This window comes from Pristiophorus japonicus, chromosome 10 (assembly GCF_044704955.1).
Source record: "Pristiophorus japonicus isolate sPriJap1 chromosome 10, sPriJap1.hap1, whole genome shotgun sequence".
Taxonomy (NCBI): Eukaryota; Metazoa; Chordata; class Chondrichthyes; family Pristiophoridae; genus Pristiophorus; species Pristiophorus japonicus.
Window position 1 is genome coordinate 148,172,536 of NC_091986.1, and position 24,017 is coordinate 148,196,552.

Sequence of the window (24,017 nt, forward strand, 5' to 3'; positions counted from 1 at the left end):
AGTTCAAAATCACACAAGGTTTATTACAACAGATCAACACCTCCACTCCACTCGCCAGATGCTTGTGAAGTAGAACCGCACAGTGCAGTAATACCCAGTAAAACAGTGCACTTCCCTTATTCGCCTTACAACAGACCAACCCTCCCCCAGGGATAAACCCTCCCAGGACCCACCTAACTCTAAACCCCCTCTCTGGTTTGGATAGGGCATACTGACACCCCCTCGTGCACTTTCGTGGATCGGTTGGTGAGCATGCAACTATTGAGTTCTCACCCAATCCGCCCTTCCTTGCGCGCTGTTTCTTCCTCAGCGGTTCGACTCCACAGCCCCATGGTTGACTGAAGCATGCGAGATCCAGGTTGAAGTTGAAGTCCGTCGGTTTGGAGAAGCGAGGCTTTGCTCTTGGTCCTTATCCTCGAGGGGTGGGCAAATGTGCCTTCACGAAGGATGCGATAGAACGAAGATCGAGCTTCCAAAATGCTCGACGGTTATACTCCTGTTAATCCACAATTCTGGCTGGGTTTGGATGGTTCTGTTGCCTCTGGGGAACCTTTCTGGCTTCTTCAGGGCTTATCTGAGATGTACTGGACTCTGAACAAAGCCAGCCGATCGATCTCTGCAGGCTTCCTGAGTGAGTGTTAAATGGCCTAGCAGCCTTGATTGCTGGATATTGTGGAGACAATGCAGGTGTCGGTTTTGTCCTAGCACCTTGCTTCTCCAGACTGGTCTCCAGTTGTCTTGTTTAATCCTTGCCACTGGACCAAGACCTAGCTCTGTCAACTCATGTGGTGGCTGGGGTGCAACGGCCACCACAAGTTTAAAAAACAATCCACGCACAGGCATCTTCCAGCCTTCCAGATGTAGTTCGGGATCCGGAATATTTGGTCCTTCATTGAAACACCTTTGAACTCATCCCTTTTCGGAGTGGAAGCAAGTCATCCTCATTTCGAGGGACTGCCTATGATGATGATGAGCACCTTGCTCTCTTCCCTAGACAGCCTGGCTCCACACAAAAAAGAGTCCCGTGGCCTTCCTAAGAGCACCCAGCTCTGATGTAATTGGCCGCTGGCAGGCCAGTGTTCAAATTAACATTTGAACAGACCTAGCTTCTCTCACCAGTTTCTGTGGGAGAGGTCCGCCCCCACTTGTTTCTCCCAGCAACAGGTTTGTTCCTAATCCAGACCAGCCATCTCGTGTCACAGTATTTCAAAAGTACTTTTCAGGGTGTACAGCCAACAGGGATATAAACACAACAGTCCAGAGTTGACTTTGTCGACTTATACCCACCTTTGATATTAACACCATCCTCTACGGAGAAAATATCATCCATATCCTTATCCTTCCAAGTGGAATGCCTCGTGATACCCCTACTAAACTGAAGTTACCTATTCCCGTGGGTCCCACTCTGCGGTTACAGCATATATCGTTTACAACACACTTTACAAAGGGTGTTACGAATGTTCCTTTAAAACCAGGCAAATCGCCACCATGGCTGCAACTTTAATCAACTGTCAGCAACCAGGTTTTGAGTGCCCTTACAATCATCATCATCATCATCATCATAGGCAGTCCCTCGAATCGAGGATGACTTCTTTCCACGTCAAAAAGTTCAGAGGTTTTTCAATGAAGGACCTAAAATTCCAGGTCCTGAACTAAATCTTGAAGGGTGGAAGATGCCTGTGCATGGATTTTTTTAACGTGTGGTGACCGTTGCACACCAGCCACCACGTGGGCTTAACAGAGCTAGGCCTTGGTCCAGTAGCAAGGATTAACCAAGACGACTGGAGACCAGCTCTGCTGCACAGACCTAGTGCGCACACATATTGCAGTGTGGGCTGGCCTGTGCTGCCCCTGGGCCCTCGCCTCTTCTGGGCCCCGAACTCATGCCTCTCCTGGGTCCCTCTACAATCTCTCACCACTCCTTCGCCCTGACCTTGCCGCTCCTGCTGTATCTGACCACGCTCCAATCACCGACCTGGACCTTGGTGACGTCCCTTTTCACTGCTGTTGCTCTCCTGCTCTAGCACGTGCTGTGAGTAACTTTTAAACAGTTACAGAAAATATATATGTGTCATGTATTCAACTGTCATTGTAACCCATGTATAAACTGACCTCAGTTGTACACCGTGAGAACACTGACCACTAGGTGGTGAAGTTGTGGGAGACACTCCTAACCTGGACATTCAGGTATAAAAGGGGAAGCTCCACCCACCTTCTTCACTTCAGTGCTGGCTAATAAAAGGTTACTGGTCACAGAGTGACCTTCTCTCAATTATGGGCCTCATGTGCATTTGTACTGTATCGTAAGGACATATTATTGGCGACGAGAAACTGGGATTTAAACCACGCGAGCATGGCCACTAGCAGCACAGATGAGAGGTACTGTGTTGGTGATAATTGCGATAATTTTATTGAGAGACTACAGCAAAATTTCGTCACTAAGGAATGGCTGGGACAGGATTCGGCCGACAAACGCAGGGCTCATCTCCTGACGGTTTGTGGATCCAGGACGTACTCCCTAATGAAGGACCTTCTAGTGCCAGAGAAGCCGGCGGACAAGACTTTTGAAGAGCTCAGTAAGTTGATCGGGGAACACTTTAAACCGGCAAGCAGCATGCACATGGCGAGACAACGATTTTACACGCACCGGCGGCGAGAAGGGCAAAGTGTTCCAGACTTCGTGGCAGACCTCCGGTGACTGACGAGCCAATGTAAGTTCCCAGATGCATGAAAAGCGGAGATGCTGCGAGACTTTTTTATTGAGGGCATCGGGCACGGTGGGGTTTTCAGGAAACTGATTGAGACCAAAGACTTGACACTGGAAACAGCGGCTTTGATGTCCCAGACATTTATCTCAGGGGAGGAAGAGACCAGAATGATGTTTGACAAAAATATTGTTTTAAACGCAGCACATGGACAGGGAGTCAACATTGTTAACGCGGCACACAGTTCTCTAGGCAGATAGGGGCAATCGGACATGCCCGAGCATGTAGTCGAACCCAAAGGGGGAATTCAACAGAGACAATGGCTAGCTGAACGGCGATTCATGCCATTGCAAGGGACAATGGGGCCAATAATGGGGCCATCAACACTTGTCAATGGTGCGTTTAAGGGCAGTTACAGAGACACTCAGAGACGATCGACTGGTAATGGACCTTTTATTTCCAACAACGGCTCATGTTGGAGGTGTGGAGGCAAACACACAGCCAGAGCTTGCAGGGATCAGCAATATACCTGCAGAAACTGCAACGTCAGCGGTCACTTGGCGCGTATGTGCAGGAAGCCTGCAACCAGGTTGATATACAAGGAGGACGGGCCCGATGTAAGGCCAAATGGACACTGGGGGAAATCACTGGAGGCTGAAGTTCAGCGCGTTCATGTGGAGCACATATACAGTTCATACACCAGGACGCCACCGATAATTATGAAAGTGCTCCTCACTGGCATCCCAGTATCAATGGAGTTAGACGGGGGCCAGCCAGTCCCTAATGAGTATCAAACAGGTCGACAAGTTGTAGGCGTCCAAGGCCAGGAGGCCAAAATTAGTGCCGATTGACGCACAGCTACGGACATACACAAAGGAGATCATTCCGGTGCTAGGCAGCGCCACGGTAGTCGTGACCCACAAAGATTTGGAGAACAGGTTGCCACTCTGGATTGTCCCAGGGGATGGTCCCGCACTGCTGGGGAGGAGTTGGCTTGCTGTCATGAACTGGAAATGGGACGATGTCAATGCAATTTCTTCTGTGGAACGAATATCATGCTCACAGGTCCTGGACAAATTTGACTCATTATTTCAACCCGGCATTGGCACTTTCATGGGGACCAACATAGTGATTCACATAAACTCGGACGCCAGGCCAGTACACCACAAGGCCAGAGCGGTGCCGTGCGTGATGCGGGAAAAGAGAAGGCTAATTGGACTGCCTGCTGAGGGAAGGCATCATTTCGCCAGTCGAATTCAGTGACTGGGTGAGCCCGATTGTGCCGGTGCTCAAGGCAGATGGGTCGGTCAGGATATGTGGTGATTACAAGGCCACCATCAATCGGGTGTCACTCAAAGACCAGTACCCGCTACTGAGAGCGGAGGACCTCTTTGCGACGCTATCAGGGTGGCAAACTTTTTTCAAAATTGGACCTGACCTCGGCTTACATGACCCAGGAACTGGCGAGTGAGTTGAAGAAGCTGACCACCATCACGACACACAAGGGTTTGTTTGAGTACAACAGATGTCCATTCGGGATTCCCTCGGCCACCGCGATCTTTTAACGTAACATGGAAAGCATCCTCAAGTCGATTCCAAGGACGGTGGTTTTTCAAGACTACATCCTCATCACGGGTTGCGATACTGAAGAACACCTCCACAACCTGGTGGAGGTGCTACGCAGACTGGACCGGGTAGGTCTGCGACTGAAAAAGGCGAAGTGTGTCTTCCTAGCTCCAGAGGTAGAATTCCTGGGGATGAGGGGAGCAGCAGACGGGATCAGACCCACTGCATCCAAAACGGAAGCGATCCAGAGAGCACCCAGACCCCGTAACACGATGGAGCTGCGTTCATTCCTGGGGCTCCTGAACTACTTTGGTAACTTTCTTCCCAAATTGAGCACGCTGCTAGAGCCGCTACACGTGCTCCTACGCAAAGGTCGCGATTGGGTCTGGGGGGACAGCTTTTGATAGAGCACGCAATTTGTTATGCTCCGACAATCTGTTAACGCTATATGACCCATGTAAGAAACTTGTTTTAACGTGCGATGCGTCGTCCTATGGGGTTGGATGTGTGTTGCAGCATGTCAATGCCAAGGGTCAGTTACATCCGATAGCTTATGCCTCCAGAAGTCTGTCCCAGGCAGAAAGGGGCTACGGGATGGTAGAAAAGGAAGCGCTTGCATGTATATATGCAGTAAAAAAAAATGCACCAGTACCCGTTTGGCAGGAAATTTGAGCTGGAGACAGATCACAAACCCCTAACGCCCCTTTTGGCCGACAACTAGGCCATAAATGCAAATGCATCGGCCCGCATACAGAGGTGGGCACTCACGTTAGCCGCCTATGACTATACAATTCGGCACAGACCGGGCACTGAAAACTGCGCCGATGCACTCAGCAGGCTCCCACTAGCCACCACCGAGGGGGCAACAGAGCATGCTGCTGAGATGGTCATGGCTGTTGAAGCTTTCGAAAGTGAAGGCTCACCTGTGACAGCCCGTCAGATCAAAGTCTGGACAAATAGAGACCTGCTACTGTCTTTAGTCAAGAAATATGCCCTGAATGGGGTCTGGGCAGCCACGTACGGGGCATGCCCTGAGGAATTTAAACCATTTCACAGGCGCAAGGATGAACTCTCGATTCAGGCCGATTGCCTACTATGGGGAAACCGAGTAGTCATGCCCCAGATGGGCAGAGAGGTGTTCGTCCGAGAACTCCACCATGAGCACCCGGACAATGTCATGATGAAGGCAATTGCCAGGTCACACGTTTGGTGGCCAGGGATAGATGCAGACCTGGAATTTTGTGTTTGCAGGTGCAACACGTGTGCCCAGCTGGGCAATGCGCCCAGGGAAGCCCCCCTCAGCCCCTGGTCCTGGCCTGCCAAGCCATGGTCACGCATCCATGTGGACTACGCAGGTCCTTTCATGGGAAAAATGTTTTTGGTGTAGTAGACGCCTACTCCAAATGGATCGAGTGTGACGTTCTCAATTCAAGCACATCCTCTGCCACGGTAGAAAGTCTACGGGCAATGTTCGCCACCCATGGTCTACCGGACGTCTTGGCCAGTGACAATAACCCGTACTTTACAAGCATTGAATTCCAGGACTTCATGGCAGGAAATGGTATCAATCATGTCAGAACGGCACCGTTCAAGCCGGCCTCAAACGGCCAGGCGTAACGAGCAGTGCAGATAATTAAACAGGGGATGCTCAGAATCCAAGGGGATTCGCTACAAAAACGCTTATGCCTCCTGTTGGCCAATAGATCCTGACCACACTCGCTCACAGGAGTTCCACCCGCAGAGCTGCTAATGAAAAGGATGCTCAAAACCAGGTTATCCCTTATACACCCCACCATGAATGAAATTCTTGAGAGCAGGCGCCAGTCACAATGTGACTACCACGAAGGGAGTGCGAGGGCGCAATGTATTGATGTCAATGACCCTGTCTTTGTCCTCAACTACGCTGCAGGGCCCAAATGGCTTGCAGGCACTGTGATTGCCAAAGAGGGGAATAGGGTTCTGGTAGTTAAACTTACCAATGGACAAATCTGCCGCAAACACGTGGATCAAACTAAAAGGAGGTTCAGCAACCCCATAGAAGAAGCAGAGGAAGAACACGATGTAGAGTTCACTCCACCACAGGTGACCGAGCACCGGAACCAAGTGGAGGAGAGCCCAGTCACTGTGGGCAGTCCGGACAGGCCTGAGGAACCGCAAACAGCAGACACTCAGGCCAGCGCCCAACAACCGGAGCCCCAACTCAGGTGCTCTACAAGGGAGCATAAACCACCAGAGAGACTCGACCTGTGATCCCAATAAGACTTTGGTGGGGAGGTGATGTCATGTATTCAACTGTCATTGTAACCCATGTATAAACTGACCTAAGTTGTACACCGTGAGAACACTGACCACTAGGTGGTGAACTTGTGGGAGACACTCCTAACCTGGACTTTCAGGTATAAAGGGGAAGCTCCACCCACCTTCTTCACTTCAGTGTTGGCTAATAAAGGTTACTGGTCACAGAGTGATCTTCTCTCAAGTATGGGCCTCGTGTGCATTTGTACTGTATAGTAAGGACATATTAATATGTACATTCTCCCGATGAAATACATAGGTATTTACACACATCCCGCGGAAACAGGCAAGAGACATTTCAAATTTGGGGCTGGTTATCGATCAATGCTAGCCACCGATTTCTGAGCGCCTTTCCACACTTTCTGCAGGATAAATGAATCAGATACACGATTATCACACATTGAGCTAACACCAACACATGAGAAATGACCCGAATCCATGGAGGGACCTCGATGTCAATGCCAATGTCCCACCATGGTGGAGATACAAGCTGTTTTATCTCCTCTCCCATTTCCCGGTTCTGCTCTACCAGGGTATAAAAATGTTTTTGGGATAGTTCAACCTCTTTGAGTAGTTTTGTGAGGCGTTCGGGCAGAGGTGGAATCTCGTAACCAAACTGAGTTATATACTGGTATAAATCGCGGATGGTGTCGTTTACCGTGATAACAGTACTGGGTTCTGCGATGGGGATAATGCATTCTTGGGCTATCTGGACCTCGGTGTGGGGTTTGAAGCAGAAGGTCTGATCTGTAACCGGGCACCAAGTGTCGTTATGCACTCGGTACTGAGTCACGCTGGTCGTGATGCAGTACGTCCCTCCGCCCGTGTAAGCTACCTGGGGTGGAACGTGGCTCAGGGCCATCACCTCTATGGTGCAATTAATGGGCTCCGAACCCTCTGATTTAAACTCTCACACCGGTTGATCAAAAGCGTACAAATGCTGAGGACATAGTACCACATGCGCTCCCCTGCTCTGGCACCCGTTAAGGTCTGTGCCGGTCATGGTGGATCCCCACTTTACAACAAACGGTGGGACCCCATGCTGTCGCACGTGTACCCCGTCCTTCAGAACGGCGATGTTCTGTATTTGGTATACTGGTGCCGGTCGTGGTGACCCGCTCATCACCGGCATCCAAAGTACAACCCCCATTACCGTAGCATTGGACCGGCCACAATCTACTGGGACTGGGTAAGCCTCTGAGGCGAGTCGGAGTTGGCACGGGCTTATGGAACCTTTGTATGGGCTGAGCGTGGTGAGATATCGGTTGCTGATCCATGAAGGAACGCGGCCTTGTTGAAGGTCCTTCAAGTTACTGCATCCTTCATTCAGCAGCCAAGCAACGTGCAACACGCACGCGTCATCCCTTGCCGCCTGAGCTGAGGCATTCCGATCTTCTCAGATCAAGTTGTTAATTGTTTGAGCATGTGCCTCCAGCTCGGCTATGATCTCCTTCAAATGGATGGTCATAGCCTGATCCTCCTGCAACTCCCACCCCTCGATCGCGTTACCTTCTCGCAGGTACCTTGCGCAACCGATCCCTCAAGGTATTTACCTGCATTTGCAACTGAACATCGTCCATTCTGTTAACAATAAATGTGCCAGTGGTAAATGCTGTAGCTGCATCGTTAAACAGCCCCTGCTTGTACCTTTCCGAACCACCACGCTGACCTGAGGTCAGATCATACACACTGTCTCGATCCACGCCACCGTAACTTAACTCAGAGAACTTCCTAAACATTTCGTTAAGGCTCATAAAGCCTTTCGGTCTCTGCAGGACACCATCGTGGCATATGAACCCGAGTCAAGTTTAAGATAACCGAGGCGACCAAGTAGTGCACATCATGGTAAAGTATCTTGCCGGTCGGGACTAACATCAACCCATTCCTTGGCCCCGGGGTGGTGGTGGGACATCTAACCTCTGTCTCCTGTACTGGTGGGGCTATGGGAAGTGTCTCTACCTCGTATGCTAGCAACTCCATGGAATCTATGGTATCTTGGGGGGGGGGGGGGGTTCTGGGATCACACAGGAGTCCATACTCCGTCCCCAACTGATCCCGGTCCCGGAGTCTTACCACCGTCGCGAAAACGCGACCGACTCACCCGTTGGACAGACCCGTTCAGACCCCCACATACACACACAAATTCCTTCCTCTTTCCACCATTTGTGCCAGCACATGTCGACGCTCCCCTTCGTCCCCGTAATCTGACGGTACACATCGTTCCCCAGCCGTTCCCAGTCCGTGGATCGATTGTCCTTATCTTGGCTTAATTTCCTGAGCCACCACCACGTCCCAGGGGTATGTGCCCCTCGCACTGCAAGCATACGTGCCTCCCCTCAGTCACCCTAACCTGTGTGGCCATGACTTGCAACTCGGGGCATGGTATGGAAGCTTCACCATACGTGAAAGCCTTGCTGCTGGAGTACCGCGTGGAATTGGACCCCAGCCACCCCGGCCATCTTCCCTCATGGAAGTAGGCTGCCACACCATCTGTGTACCCAGTCCTACCCGTTGAGACCCGTGGTCTACTCCTCCAACCCCTGCACTCTCCGATTTTGTCTGTGAGAGCAGCAGGGTCCAGCGAGCAATGCGGACACTGCTCACTGTCGCGTCCTTAAACCTGCTGTCCAGCAGCATCTGCGTGGGCATGTGATGGGTTAGTGTCAGCGGGGATGAACTCGTAAAGAGCTGGGATCGCCTTACGGCCCAATACGTGGCTAGAAAATGCCTTTCGCAGTTGGAATATCTCCGTTCGACATCAGTGGGAATCCTGGAGGAGTAGACCACAGGTCTCAGCCTGCCGTGTCGATCCTGGAGCAATACTGCGCTCAAGCTGTCCCCGCTGGCCGCTACCTCCAGGGAGAACTTTTCCCTCTGATTAGTTGCACCCAATGCAGGTGCTGTCTGCAAATCCCTTTTCAGGCGAGTGAATGCCCCCTGGCAATTGAGGTCCCACTCCCATTCGACTCCTTTGCGGAGGAGCCGAAGTTGAGGGGCTGCCGTGGCTGCATAGACTTCAATGAAGTCCCTGCAGTAACCAGTGAGTCCCAGAAAAGACCTGACCCCCGATACGTTTTTAGGGGCTGGGAGCTCTTGTACTGCCTTACGCCTGGCTTCAACAATGGCCCTCTCACCCGCTCTGACGGTCAGCCCAAGGAATTTCACCTCCTTCTGACCAACCTGTGCTTTCTTCGGGTTAACTTTAAAACCCGCCTCCCTTAATAGTTTTAGCAGCTCGTCCAACAATGGCCCGTGCTCCTCTCTATCCGAAGAGAAAAGGAAAATGTCGTCCACATACTGAATGAGCTGCTGGGGCTGGCTAAATTGTTTCAGAGCATTGGCCATGCTCTGGTGGAAAATGGAGGGGCTGTTGTGAAAACCCTGGGGAAGACACGTCCAAGTATACTTGTTGCCCTTTAAACATAAAGGCAAACTTATACTGGTCTTCCCGGTGGAGGGGGATCGACCAGAACCCGTTGGAAATATCCAGCACCGTGAACGTGGTCACAGTCACTGGGATATTTCTGATCAGGTCGGCGATAGCTGCGACTGTGGGCGCGCAAGTTGGGATGTTGCTGTTGAGGACCCGATAGTCCACAGTGGCCCTCCACGACTGGTCGGGTTTTTTGACCGGCCATGTCATGTATTCAACCAGCATTGTAACCCATGAAAAAACTGACCTAAGTTGTACACCGTGAGAACACTGACCACTAGGTGGGAGACACTCCTAACCTGGACCTTCAGGTATAAAAGGGGAAGCTCCGCCCATCTTCATCACTTGAGTGCTAAGGAATAAAGGACAGGTCACAGACTGACCTCTCAAGCAATGGGCCTCGTGTGCATTTATACTGTATAGTAAGGACGTATCAGGCCAGAATGGGGAGTTCACGTGCATGGCAATCGTTCTCAACACTCCCTGTTGTACTCGGGATCCCAATGCCGTTTCCAGGTCTGCCTCCGCTTCCCGGGGAAAACTACTGTTTCTGAGGCCGTGACATAGGGTCCCCATCCATCCGAACCTCTACTCCAGTCACCCGTCCACAATCATGGTTGTGGGTGGCGAATGCTGCGAGGTTATTCCTCACATCTGCCTGGTACTAGGCTGGGGTGTTACTGACCAACTGTTCCAGGTCGTAACTCCCCTTGGGCATCATGGTGCAGACACTACCCCTGCCCCCCTTGTCCCCGGGAATAACTATCACCTCTTCCACCTTGTCTGATCCTACTGCCCCCCCCCATAGGCAGTGATTCCTCATGTCTACAATGGTCCTGTGTGCTAACATAAAATCGGACCCGATGACTCCCCACCCGGGTTGCTCCCGTTTCATTAACACACACTCCCACATGATGGTGAGAGACCCTAACTGTATCTTCAGGGGTTTGGACATCGCTCCCGCCTGCTCGCTCCCTGTGAATCCCATTAAACTAAATGGGACCTTGTTAGACCAGGACGAGCTGGTTGGGTCCTTTGAGTGGACCACCATGCTTGAAGCTCTGGTGTCCACCAAATACTTCCTCTGTACCGTCTCGAGCCCCATCTTCACACTATGCCTGCCCCACTCATCATAGAGGAGTGGACAAAGATACTGAGGCTGGGCATGTTCTTGTCAGGATGAGGGAGGGAATACGGGCTCGGTCGGCACAACACTGCTCACGACAGCGTCTAGCCTCCCTCTATCCTTCCCCAGCACCGTGCGGAGGGCTGCCACCAGGACCTCAAAGGGTTCTTCGGTCGCCCTTTTCACCTCGGTGGGCTGGGGTTTCCTCCCGGGAGGCCTTCTTTGACCGAGTCCCATTTTCTGGAGCGGGCAGTCCCGTCTCCAGTGCCCCGTTTCTCCACACCGAAAACAAGTCAGAAACAAGTGGGGCCCCTCCTGATGCCATTCCTTCCTATCCCCTTTACTGGCCTTGATCGCGTGGATTCTGCCTTTACTTTTGGTCTCTTCCCCGCAGCTGATCTTAAAGGCCAGTCCCAACTTACGGAGCACGCCTGCCTTGTTTGCGGGGTCCTCGGCATCGAACCATGCTTCAGCCTTGGCTTTAACGCGTGGCAAGCTGTTTGTGATTAGGGTCCTGAACCAGTGATTTCTGGGGGCCCCGATCAGTTGCGCACGGTTTGGCACCCATCCAGTTGCCCTCGCGTACACTGGCCATAGCCTGTCCACAAAGGCAACTGGTGCCTCACCAACCAACTGTAGGGTCCGCTCTACCTGTGTGAACGAATTACCCTGGGTATGCCCCATCGCTCTCAGGATTTCCTCCTTTAACCCCTCTATGGTGCCTCGCCCCGCTTTCATGTCTGCGGACAAGTTCTGATACTGTTTTCCATGAATGCGTAACTGTATCAGTCTGTGGGTCTCATCATCATTACACCCATTAATCCCCCCTACTTGCTTGATTTCCGTGAAGTGAACTGAAGGATCCCCATCCTGTTTTAACTTTGGTAGCCCAGCTACCATGGCCTGTAACTGAGGGGTGGTGAATGGGACCGCATAATCATTCTGTAGCGGTCTCTTGTCGCCGTTTGGTGCAGGTGGACTGTGCTGCAATGGAAGCTGAGACATTAACCATCAGATGTTGCATCATGGTTGAGTCCACAAGTGCGTTGATGAAGTTGGCCACCACTTCCATGCTAGAAAGGATGGACTCCAAGCTGTGTGCAAAGCCCTGTGCTAAACTGGTGCCGGACGCCTCCATGCTCTTTGACATTGAACGCATGCTTCCCAATGCACCATGCATTTTATTGTGCATACCCATCAGTCTTCTTCTATAGCCTGCCCATCGAAGTCCTCATGAGTGCTCTGCAGCAGAACTCATGTGCAGCCTCGCCCTCTGGTGAGCTGGTATCTGCGCTATCCTTGCTCCCTTCCCTAGCTGCAGAACACTTGTGCCCGGTGTTTCACCATGTGCAGATGCTGTCTCTAATCTATCCTCTAAGATATACGCAGTGTCAGTTTCTGAGCTGGGCTGTGAGTGTGAAATCAAATGATGGTGTGTCTTCATCATCACTGTCTTGGTCTTCCACCACTGCCTGGCCAGGTTGCACTTCTTGGGTATTGGAAAGGGCAAAGGTTGTTGTTATGTCTGTAATGCACTTAGGAAAGACTCCACGAGGCAATGTGTTGTACTAAAACTGTAGTGACCTTGGTCCTTTATTCGTAACTCCAGAGTGAGGCACAAACATAGTTGGCAGTCTTTTATACTGGGCCCTGCACACCTATGCAGGTGACCGTCAGGTCTCCCACCACAGTGCACTCTGGTGGATAGCTTCTGCCATAGGGGCAGGAAACTCTGGTCTCCACCAGTTGCACCCTCTAGAGGTGCCAGCATAGTATATACACAGTGTAAACCTTATTGATAGTGCATCAGGTGACAAGCCTCCATGTTATGCAACTATACAGTGACTAGAAACATAGAAAATAGGTGCAGGAGTAGGCCATTCGGCCCTTCGAGCCTGCACCACCATTCAATGAGTTCATGGCTGAACATGCAACTTCAGTACCCCATTCCTGCTTTCTCACCATACCCCTTGATTCCCCTAGTAGTAAGTACTTCATCTAACTCCTTTTTGAATATATTTAGTGAATTGGCCTCAACAACTTTCTGTGGTAGAGAATTCCACAGATTCACCAGTCTCTGGGCGAAGAAATTCCCCCTCATCTCGGTCCTAAATGGCTTACCCCTTATCCTTAGACTGTGTCCCCTGGTTCTGGACTTCCCCAACATTGGGAACATTCTTCCTGCATCTAACCTGTCTAACCCCGTCAGAATTTTAAACGTTTCTATGAGGTCCCCTCTCATTCTTCTGAACTCCAGTGAATACAAGCCCAGTTGATCCAGTCTTTCTTGATAGGTCAGTCCCGCCATCCCGGGAATCAGTCTGGTGAACCTTCGCTGCACTCACTCAATAGCAAGAATGTCCTTCCTCAGGTTAGGAGACCAAAACTGTACACAATACTCCAGGTGTGGCCTCACCAAGGCCTTGTACAATTGTAGCAACATCTCCCTGCCCCTGTACTCAAATCCCCTCGCTATGAAGGCCAACATGCCATTTGCTTTCTTAACCGCCTGCTGTACCTGCATGCCAACCTTCAATGACTGATGTACCATGACACCCAGGTCTCTTTGCACCTCCCCTTTTCCTAATCTGTCACCATTCAGATAATAGTCTGTCTCTCTGTTTTTACCACCAAAGTGGATAACCTCACACTTATCCACATTATACTTCATCTGCCATGCATTTGCCCACTCACCTAACCTATCCAAGTTGCTCTGCAGCTTCATAGCATCCTCCTCGCAGCTCACACTGCCACCCAACTTAGTGTCATCCGCAAATTTGGAGATACTACATTTAATCCCCTCGTCTAAATCATTAATGTACAGTGTAAACAGCTGGGGCCCCAGCACAGAACCTTGCGGTACCCCACTAGTCACTGCCTGCCATTCTGAAAAGTCCCCATTTACTCCTACTCTTTGCTTCTATCTGACAACCAGTTCTCAATCCATGTCAGCACACTACCCCCAATCCCATGTGCTTTAACTTTGCACATTAATCTCTTGTGTGGGATTACCTTGTCAAAAGCCTTCTGAAAGTCCAAATATACCACATCAACTGGTTCTCCCTTGTCCACTCTACTGGAAACATCCTCAAAAAATTCCAGAAGATTTGTCAAGCATGATTTCCCTTTCACAAATCCATGCTGACTTGGACCTATCATATTACCTCTTTCCAAATGCACTGCTATGACATCCTTAATAATTGATTCCATCATTTTACCCACTACCGATGTCAGGCTGACCGGTCTATAATTCCCTGTTTTCTCTCTCCCTCCTTTTTTTAAAAAGTGGGGTTACATTGGCTACCCTCCACTCCATAGGAACTGATCCAGAGTCAATGGAATGTTGGAAAATGACTGTCAATGCATCCACTATTTCCAAGGCCACCTCCTTAAGTACTCTGGAATGCCGACCATCAGGCCCTGGGGATTTATCTGCCTTCAATCCCATCAATTTCCCCAACACAATTTCCCGACTAATAAGGATTTCCCTCAGTTCCTCCTCCTTACTAGACCCTCCGACCCCTTTTATATCCGGAAGGTTGTTTGTGTCCTCCTCAGTGAATACCGAACCAAAGTACTTGTTCAATTGGTCCGCCATTTCTTTGTTCCCCGTTATGACTTCCCCTGATTCTGACTGCAGGGGACCTACGTTTGTCTTTACTAACCTTTTTCTCTTTACATATCTATAGAAACTTTTGCAATCCGTCTTAATGTTCCCTGCAAGCTTCTTCTCGTACTCCATTTTCCCTGCCCTAATCAAACCCTTTGTCCTCCTCTGCTGAGTTCTAAATTTCTCCCAGTCCCCGGGTTCGCTGCTATTTCTGGCCAATTTGTATGCCACTTCCTTGGCTTTAATGCTATCCCTGATTTCCCTTGATAGCCACGGTTGAGCCACCTTCCCTTTTTTATTTTTACGCCAGACAGGAATGTACAATTGTTGTAGTTCATCCATGCGGTCTCTAAATGTCTGCCATTGCCCATCCACAATCAACCCCTTCAGTATCATTCGCCAATCTATCCTAGCCAATTCACGCCTCATACCTTCAAAGTTACCCTTCTTTAAGTTCTGGACCATGGTCTCTGAATTAACTGTTTCATTCTCCATCCTAATGCAGAATTCCACCATATTATGGTCACTCTTCCCCAAGGGGCCTCGCACAACGAGATTGCTAATTAATCCTCTCTCATTACACAACACCCAGTCTAAGATGGCCTCCCCCCTAGTTGGTTCCTCGACATATTGGTCTAAAAAACCATCCCTTATGCACTCCAGGAAATCCTCCTCCACCGTATTGCTTCCAGTTTGGTTAACCCAATCTATGTGCATATTAAAGTCACCCATTATAACTGCTGCACCTTTATTGCACGCACCCCTAATTTCATGTTTGATGCCCTCCCCAACATCACTACTACTGTTTGGAGGTCTGTACACAACTCCCACTAACGTTTTTTGCCCTTTGGTATTCTGCAGCTCTACCCATATAGATTCCACATCATCCAAGCTAATGTCCTTCCGAACTATTGCCTTAATTTGCTCCTTAACCAGCAATGCTACCCCACCTCCTTTTCCTTTTATTCTATCTTTCCTGAATGTTGAATACCCCTGGATGTTGAGTTCCCAGCCCTGATCATCCTGGAGCCACGTCTCCGTAATCCCAATCACACCATATTTGTTAACATCTATTTGCACAGTTAATTCATCCACCTTATTGCGGATACTCCTTGCATTAAGACACAAAGCCTTCAGGCTTGTTTTTTTAACACCCTTTGTCCTTTTAGAATTTTGCTGTACAGTGGCCCTTTTTGTTCGTTGCCTTGGGTTTCTCTGCCCTCCACTTTTCCTCATCTCCTTTCTGTCTTTTGCTTTTGCCTCCTTTTTGTTTCCCTCTGTCTCCCTGCATTGGTTCCCATCCCCCTGCCATATTAGTTTAAATCCTCCCCAACAGCACCAGCAAACACTCCCCCTAGGACATTGGTTCCGGTCCTGCCCAGGTGCAGACCGTCCAGTTTGTACTGTCCCACCTCCCCCAGAACCGGTTCGAATGCCCCAGGAATTTGAATCCCTCCCTGCTGCACCACTGCTCAAGCCACGTATTCATCTGCGCTATCCTGCGATTCCTACTCTGACTATCACGTGGCACTGGTAGCAATCCCGAGATTACTACTTTTGAGGTCCTACTTTTTAATTTAGCTCCTACCTCCTTAAATTCGTTTCGTAGGACCTCATCCCTTTTTTTACCTATGTCGTTGGTACCAATGTGCACCACGACAATTGGCTGTTCTCCCTCCCTTTTTAGAATGTCCTGCACCCGCTCCGAGACATCCTTGACCCTTGCACCAGGGAGGCAACATACCATCCTGGAGTCTCGGTTGCGGCCGCAGAAACGCCTATCTATTCCCCTCACCATTGAATCCCCAATCACTATTGCTCTCCCACTCTTTTTCCTGCCCTCCTGTGCAGCAGAGCCAGTCATGGTGCCATGAACTTGGCTGCTGCTGCCCTCCCCTGATGAGTCATCCCCCTCAACAGTACCCAAAGCAGTGTATCTGTTTTGCAGGGGGATGACCACATGGGACTCCTGCACTACCTTCCTTGCACTGCTCTTCCTGTTGGTCTTCCATTCCCTATCTGGCTGTGGACCCTTTCCCTGCGGTATGACCAACTCGCTACACGTGATACTCACGTCATTCTCAGCATCGTGGATGCTCCAGAGTGAATCCACCCTCAGCTCCAACTCCGCAACGCGGATCGTCAGGAGCTTGAGGTGGATACACTTCCTGCAGATATTGTCGTCAGGGACACTGGTGTCGTCCCTGAGTTCCCACATGGTACAGGAGGAGCATAACACCCGACCGAGCTCTCCTGCCATGACCTAACCCTTAGATACACTTAAATTGGCAACAACAATGTTAAAAGTTACTCACTGATATAGAAGAGAAAAAAGAAAAACTACTCACCAATCACTTACCCTCTTGGCTGTGACGTCACCTTTTGATTTCTTTCTACTTCTTTTTTGCCTTCTCCCTGTAGCTGCACAAGTCCCGCCTTTTATAGGCCTCTCCACGCACCTCCTCGGCGCTGCTCCCGACTGCCGCCGACGCTGGGCTACACAGAGAGTATATCTATAGTCTGCATATATAACATCGCTCTCCCCCAAGTCTTTTGTGCTGATTACCTTTGCACTATGTGCTCTGGCTTGGCTCTCCCCAGACTTAAGTGCCAATAGCCCTTGCACCTTGGCTGTGCTCTCTCCCTGTTAACCCCCAAGTCCTTTTGCCACAACGTTGGGGAGAAGTTACCAGTTTGGATGGTTCGATGATGCAGTGAAGGTTCCAGTGGGTTCTGGGTGTGATCCATGTGTGTGTCCATGACTACATACATCCATTTCCCCCCCCCCCAGCGAGATCGTGCAGCAGGCCCATTACATTAACATACAGGATCAGACACAGTGCAAGTACAAAGAAAGGAAGTTACAGTTTGTATCGTGACACCTTGGTTCAGTGACTTACATTCATTATGTTTTACAGTCGTGTGCCAGGATTGGGTAGATTGCATTCATGGTTCAGTCATGGTAAGTACTGAGGTAGCAGTACAGGTATGCGAGAATGCAGGTTCCAGAGCAACTGGACGGGGTCCTAGTCGTTTGATGGTGGCGCTACGCCCCCTGCTAGCGGGTCGAGCTTGGTTCGCTCACCTAGCCAGGACTCAGGGCCTTTGTTATTGCCTAGTGGTGGGCAGAGCCACAGATGTGGCCTCCCTGTCCTCCTTTGAGGGCTGCAGAATCTTCTGCCTGCTCTCTAATGGTGTTCGGAACCTGGCTGTTCCAGGTCCCATTTGGGGAACTCGTTGGTTCTGACCTTTCGCTCCCGGGCATGGCCGAGGTAGTGACTGGGTCTGGCGGCTGCGCCATCTCCACCCGGGTGGTGAGCAACGGCAGCCGACTGCACGGATTGGCGTCGTTTTCGTTTCCAGGTCCGTGATGAATAGTGCCATCGGGTGCCTGCAGCGTGGTATAGACCTGGGGCAGGGTATCAGGATCAGTGCCTTCACCCTCCTGAGGTCACTGGCCTATAACTTGTGGGGACACCTGGGGCAGGGCACCAGGATCACCGCCTTTACCCTCCTGAATTCGCTCACTTGCTACTTTTGGGGACACTATTCCTGACATCTCGAAACAACATTTTGTTCTTTACATTCGGACTGGTACCGACATCTGTCAATAACACTTTGTTCACAATCTTAATCGGTTCGTTACATTGATTGCCATGCATACAATGTCTCTAAGTTCAGTTAGTTGTAGGTCTCCTTTAAGAGAACCCTGCTGGCTTTACCCCAATCAAATCCTTTGTTAGACACCATGTGTTGGTCCCTCAGCGTTGCACCTCGTGATATGACCGCGGCCATCTTTTTTTTCAGCCACACTACACCTTCCTGCAGCAGGGACGCCATCTTGCCTCTGTCCTCGAAGTCGATTTCCTTCATCCTTCTCTCCCAGGATTCTGCCACAAAAGCTGGAAGAGTGCCTGTGAATTCGATCTTTCTCTCCAGGAGTCCTGCCACTGGAGCCGGGAAGGTACTTTTAGGTCATTCCTGTCGGATCATTGCCATGTGATGGACGGTCTGTGCCTCAGGTGCTGTGCTGGTCTGTTCTCTGGTGTCTGGCCCAGCGAAGGTGAGGTTTTGCTCTGCCTCTGAGCACGGGGGACATCAATTGCTGGAGTGAAGAGATCTTTCCATTTCCACTGGATTTTCCCCATGCATTTTCTTCCGAGTAGCGTTGGACCATCACCTGCAACAATCCACAGAGGTAACTTGTGCACCACGCCATTATCGATTACACTTACATCTGCACTACCAAGGACTGGGATCAGCTCCTTGGTGTAGGTGCGCAACTTTTCCTGTACTGGAACCAGCTCGGGTCGTTTTTCATTTCATAGCCTCTCAAAGGCATCCTGGCTCATCACTGGCTTGCTCCTGTGTCCACTTCCATGAAGACTGGAACGCCGTTTATCTCGACTTCCATCTTCAGTGGAGGACAATCAGTGGTGCAGGTATATACTCCATACACTTCTTCTTAGGGCTGAGCTGCCTCTCTGGCCAAATCATCATACTCCCCGCTGGATTCAAAGTCATCTACCGACTCCTCTGCTCGTCGGTGAGTCGTATTTCTTTTGCACATGCGCTGGAGGTGGCCCTTCGTGTTACAGGCATTGAATACGTACTCAGCCAACCGACACCGGTGAGCCCCACGGTTTCCTCCGCAACGCCAGCATGGTGCTACTCGATTAACACCCCTCGGCGGACTCTGAGTTCTGGAACACTGAGGTCTGTGCTCTCTTGCTCTCTGCCCTGGGCAGAGCCACGTTCTACACTCTTGCCTGTGAAAGGCACCATTCTGTGTACAGTACTTGCCGGGTTTGAGTCCACAGGATGAATAATTTGCTTGGTGCTGCAGATCGAGGTCATGAACGCCTGACTGATACTGATGGCCTTCTGCAGATTGACTGTGGTGTCGGCAGATAATAGCTTGTGAAGGAGGCCCTCGTGGCCAATTCCCATAATGAAGATGTCTCACAATGCTTCGTTGAGGTGTGTGCTGAAATCACACAGTACCGCAAGTCTCCTGAGGTCAGCAGCATATTTTGCAATCTCCTGGCCCTCGGGTCTACGGTGAGTGTAGAATCTGCCTGGCCGTGAGGATGCTCTGTTTTGGTTTTAGTTGGTCGCGAATTAGTTCAGTCAGCTCATTGTATGTCTTATCCTTGGCCTTCATGGGTGCCAGCAAGTCGCTGATGAGGCGGTAGATCTCGGGCCCACAATTGGTCAGCAGTATAGCCTTGTGCTTCTCCGCCAATGTGTCCATCTCCCCTGCCAGGTCATTTGCCACGAATTATTGCTCGAGCCTTTCCGTGAAGGCATCCCAATCATCACCCTCTGCGAAGTCTTTTAGTGTGTCAAAGGTAGCTATAATCACGTGAAAGTCTGTATTCTCGTCGCCAGTTGTTATGTCTGTAATGCACTTATGAATGACTCCACGAGGCAATGTGTTGTACTCAAACTGTAGTGACCTTGGGCCTTTATTCGTAACTCCAGAGTGAGACACAAACATGGTGGGCAGCCTTTTATACCGGGCCCTGCACACCTATGCAGGTGACCCTCAGGGCTCCCACCGCAGTGCCCTCTGGTGGACAGCCTCTGCCACAGGGGCAAGAAACCGTGGTCTCCACCAGTTGCACCTTCTAGTGGTGCCAGCATAGTATATACACAGTGTAAACCTTATTGAAAGTACATCAGGTAACAAGTCTCCATCTTATGCAACTATACAGTGACTACACAGAGAGTATATCTATAGTCTGCATATATAACAGTTGTGGTGAGGGGAGGGGAGGAATGTAAGAAGTGCAAGCTTACACCATCTGTAGCTTGTAAGTTGGAAGAGATTGTGGAATGAGGAGGAAGTGGGATGTGAGAAGGAAGATTTGGTATGAGGATACAGTCATTTTCAGTGGCTTCAGCCCCGCCGCTGGCCATGGCCTCAGGAATGGCCATTCCAATAATGACCAGCACCGTCTCCTCCATGGGGTTAGAGCATGCAGGTGTGTCTCTTCCTTCCGATTAGTTCTTGCTGCCTTCAATTTTGTGTCCCCTTCTGCAAGAGAGAGGGTAGTGTGCCAGTGAGTGTCGTGCAATATATTTGGGTGATGTGGCTACCATGTTTGAATAAGTGGCAGTGTGTGCAAGCTGTGGGATGTGGTTGTGAGGCTTGCAACAGTGCTAAGTGTGTGAGGGTGAGGTGAAGCATATGCATGTTAGTTATGAGTCCTGATTGATAGAAATTGAAAGCATCTATTTTGAGTCCTCAGCTAATAAGCGCAGCCAATCTGCAGCACATTTAGCACTGGCTGCATGCAGCAGTCGTGTAAATGAGCAGGCAGCACGAAGATGCTGTGTTGTCTGGATTACATCCAACAGGCATAGGTTAATCTCACATCGCGATCCCCACGTCTGTTTTCGGGAGCTGTCCAATTTAACCCCTTCGATATATCAAAAGTATTTGCAAGCACTAGGAAAAATTGCAAACACCATAAGAGCAGGCAGTATAAAGGCTATGGACGTGATTTCCCCTACCTCGGCGGGTCTGGTGCGGCCGGGGTCGATGGCGGGTGGCTCCAGCCCGCTCTCTGAAATGATTTTATGCAGATTAGGCTTGTTCTCAGCGCTTTTGCCGGCCAATTGAAAGAAGCGGGTCTGATGACGTTATTTGATGAAGCGTCTTCAGCCGGTTTACTTAATGGACCATGCACAAATTTATTTTGACAGTTGTGCTGTCAGTGCTCTACAGTATTGAGGTGCTGCAAACACTGATGAGCACTGCACAAATGTGCATGGCTACACCCATGGAGGGAGTCACAGCTCGCAGGGAGTTTCTTGCCTCTTCCAATGGGTGAGATCAACGCAGCCTGGTTGCACATTGCACAGGAGGACAAAAGCAGGGATGTCGTCAGGAGGACCAGACTGCAGTGGTGCAAACGTTTCAATGAACTCAGTGGATCACAGAACATTACTACAAAGCCACACTCAACCTCAAACTGCTGTGTCACTCATCATATCCCCATCACTCTGGCTTCCCTATCTTACTCCTGCACATCCTTACTCACACCAACTTACCTTATATCTCCACCCCTCCCTCTCTATCTACATTATCACATCCCCATCTCACTCGCCACCCCTCACACCTTCATGCTAGTCCAATAATACCAACTAACAACACACAAGGGTAGGCACTTGGGTGTTTTAGCTAATGTTTATGTAAAGCTTATATTAATGTGCTGTCAAACATTTAAGTCTTTATTTTCAACACTTTGCGTTCTTGGACAGATTTGTGTGCACCTTTGGAAGTGGCTTAGTGAATTGCAGTGAATGGTGAGACATAACGGTACCACCCGCAATGGTGATGAGTGTGAAATGAATGGCTTGGGCATTGTAGGGATGCTTTATAGTGTTGGTGCGGGTGGTGCCAACCTGGCACATCATGTGGCAGCCAGGGTGTACAGCGTCAAGTGAAACAAATCTGGCCATGGTGAGGCCATCCTTGGCGTCTCGGGTAGCAATGTGCTCAGGTGCTGATGCCCTCTGCCCTGTGCAGCATCAGTTGATTGTGGGGAATGATGGTGCGGCTGGTGTTGGGGCTGATCGTGATGGGAATCTGAGGACCAAGGTGTGATACTTTCAAGGGCACCAATGTTAATGTAATAGGTGGCAGGTGAACTTGAGATGAAAGAAGCGATCTGTCAATGGTGAGAGAGGTTGTTCCAATGAGGTGACACTGGATAGAGAAGTTGCTCCATAAATTTGCAACCTACATAAAGTTCAATGTGCCTTCCAAATGCAGTAAAAATCAGCTTTTGATCTTGGAAAATGGAGAGCTGTGAGATGAGCGCTTTTATAGCACAATTGCAGCTGTCAGGTAAAGAAATGAATTTACAGTCAAACAACTCCCGATGTCCTTACCTGACGTGATACCAGAGTAGCATATACCCCATGGACAACCTGGTAAAAAGGTAAGTTCAGCTCAAAATTCTTTTTAATAGGCTCTTAACAAGGTCATAGTGACCTAAATTGCCTCCCCCGCCACTGCATGTCAGGTTTGTTCAGCCCTGACAGATACGACATCTGGGAAAGTATTGTGGCGGCAGTTTGACGGCAGGTTCAAGACCCACTGTTGAAAAAATACATTTCCCACCCAACCCGCCACCAAACGTGCCGCTGCCCGCCGCTCCCGTGCTCCCCCCCCCCCCCCCCCCGAAAAATTCCTTCTATCACTTTCCTCATTCACCATTTTGCTGGTTGCCTGCTCTCCACCTGTCTTATTTCTGCCAGTGTTCATGCCCTCCTGCCCATCTTATCTCTGCTGCTTCTTCCCCTTGCTAATTGCTCATGCTACTTGGTATACGTTGCTGGTACTTCTTACTCATAAATCTGCTGGATTATTCTATCTTCAATGCTTGCAAGCTAAAACTATAGTTTATGCACCTTTGAACATAACAGACCTGACAGATTAGTAAAAGACTATTTCATTGGTGGATTCAGGGCCTCTCCCTGATTGGTGGATTCAGGTGCTAACTCCACTCATCGGAAAGCAGCCTTTTCCAACAATCCACAGGTACAAGAATTTCAAAAAGGCAAACAATCAGTGGATGGAAAATGCTGCATTCTTAGTCTCAGTTAGCTGGATAACAGAAGTTTTTGCCATAGTTTGGACAACCCAGGACAGTCATATTTAATTCTGTTCTATTAATCAAAATTCCATGGTAGTCAAAGGCTTGTAAGCCGATGCCAATAAGTAAGCTTTGTTTTCCCCCATTCCACCGCAGTGTGAGCAGGCAGTATAAACATTGGGGCTGAAATTCATCAACTCACTGCCCGCTGCCGCTGACATTGCTCTTGCAGATCCGCGTAGTGCCTGGAGTGGGCGGGAGGGGAGAGCCGCCGGGAACCGCCCGCAGACGTCAGTGGACGGCCGAGTTGCGCAATTGACTCCTGCCTGCCGAACTCCCATATTGATGTGGGCGGGAATCGGTGGGAGTTGGCACCAGAACGGGGGTGGACCGCTGCGAGGAGGCTGGTCTGTCCCCTATGTTAAGTATAAAGAACCTGAAAAAAAGTTTCGTGGACATTTTTTTTTAAAAATCCACAGCAACTTACCTGGATGGGGTCCCCTGAAGGTCTTCCGATAATTTTTTTATTTTTTACTGTTGATTTTTTTTTTCAGGTCTTCGACCCTCCGTGGGCCCGCCTCCATTCTCGGCGGCACTGCCACCGAGAATGAGACCTCCCGCCTGCTGCCGCCCAGATTAGCGGCGTACGTTGTCCATTTGTCGCCCGCCGACC

General features: G+C 50.1%; 1 protein-coding gene across 1 annotated transcript in view; it reads left to right on the top strand.

The window, feature by feature from the left end:
* elmod1 (ELMO/CED-12 domain containing 1) overlaps positions 1-24,017 on the top strand; it is a 141,176-nt gene that overhangs the window by 58,466 nt on the left and 58,693 nt on the right. The gene's annotated exons all lie outside the window — the stretch shown is intronic.